The 1,594-nt window shown below is 50.7% G+C and overlaps 1 pseudogene; it reads left to right on the top strand.

The window, feature by feature from the left end:
• Positions 1-900: 900 nt before the first annotated feature.
• On the top strand, positions 901-1,392 carry LOC144238179 (ferritin heavy chain pseudogene; annotated as a pseudogene).
• The last annotated feature ends 202 nt before the right edge of the window (positions 1,393-1,594 follow it).

Below are 1,594 nucleotides of genomic sequence, written 5' to 3'. Positions count from 1 at the left end.
GACTTTGGAGGTGCTGTTCTGCCAGCAGAAAAATCTGAACCTGACCATGAATAGAAGTGGAGGTTACTGAAACGAGTAAGGTCTAGGGACCGAGTGAGGAGGGTATCAGAAGTGTCAACATCATGGACACTGAGTCCCTGAGGATAGCTGCCATCCAAATAAAGCCTTTTGATATTAAAATTTCCAAAGACACCAAAAAAGCACTGTATTTAACGCACAATCACATCAGGATAATATTCAAGTAAATTGTTCTAAGAAACCATGCACGTTTCAAAACAGCTGCTCAAAACGGTTGCACTTACATTCATGAGTAACATTTTTATTTATTTATTTTAATGTGCATTTATTTTTGAGAGAAGGACAGAGTGGGAACAAGGGAGGGACAGAGAGAGGGAGACACACAAAATCCAAAGCAGCCTACAGTCTCCAAGCTGTAAGCACACAGCCTGATGTGGGGCTCAAACCCACAAACCTCAAGATCATGAACTGAGCCACCCAGGTGCCCCATAAGTGATATTTTAAAATATATAGGCCACACGCTCAGCACAGAGTCACCTTGTGTCACTCAGATTACTTAGAACCTAGAACAGCCCTTGCGCTCCACCCTCCGGTCCTTGCCTCCTATCCCCTCCCTCCCCCAGTCCCAGATCCCTTTCCCTCTGTCCCCAAGGATCCAATCCATTAACGGATCCTTACCCATCACCATCTCCTAAGTAACAGATGGACATTTCAGTTCCAGCCCAGAACTCCAGAGCCACCAGCTCAGCAGCCCATCCGCCTCTAGCCTTCCTCATTACCCACTCTGAAAAGGCGCCGGGAACCGGACACCACCGCCTTCAGCCTCACAGCCCTCGCTCCCCAGCAGCTTTTGCCTTCGCCTTGGTGCCAGTGCCGCCAGCTATGGCCATGGCATCGCTCTCTACAGTGCTCCAGAACTACCATCCTGACCGCGAGGCTGCCATCAACAGCCAGATCAACCTGGAGCTCTACGCCTCCTACCTGTACATGTCTATGGCCTTCTTCTTCAACCATGAGGACGTGGACCTGAAGAACATCTCCCAGTTCTTCCCGCGCCAGTCCCGTGAGGAAAGCAAGCATGCTGAGAAGCTGATGTACCTGCAGAACCAGCGCAGGGGCCACATTCGCCTACACAACATCAGGAAACCTGACCGCGACGACTGGGAGAGCGGCCTGAATGCCATGGAGTACGCCTTTCACCTGGAGAAGACTGTGAACCAGAGCCTGCTCAACCTGCACCAGCTGGCCACCGACAAGAAGGACGCTCACTTGTGCTGCTTCCTGGAGAGCAACTACCTGCACAAGCAAGTCAAGGCCATCAAAAAGTTGGGACTATCTCACCAATCTGAGCAAGATGGGGCCCCTGGAAGATAGCATGGCAGAGTTCCTCTTTGACAAGCTCACCCTGGGCAACAGCAACAAGAACTGAGTTGGAACTGCCTCCCCATGGGGAGGCACAGGGTGCACGGTGACTTCCCCTGGTCACCATGGGGAGCATGCATTTTGCAGTACTGCCTTTGCAAAACGTTCCAGTTTTCTTCCTCCAGTTTTGCCATAAATAAATCAAGTTATTTGG

Source organism: Crocuta crocuta, unplaced genomic scaffold, assembly GCF_008692635.1.
Source record: "Crocuta crocuta isolate KB4526 unplaced genomic scaffold, BGI_CrCroc_1.0 scaffold1727, whole genome shotgun sequence".
Taxonomy (NCBI): domain Eukaryota; kingdom Metazoa; phylum Chordata; class Mammalia; order Carnivora; family Hyaenidae; genus Crocuta; species Crocuta crocuta.
The sequence above is the reverse complement of the archived record's forward strand: the minus strand, read 5'-3'. Positions and strand labels throughout refer to the sequence as shown.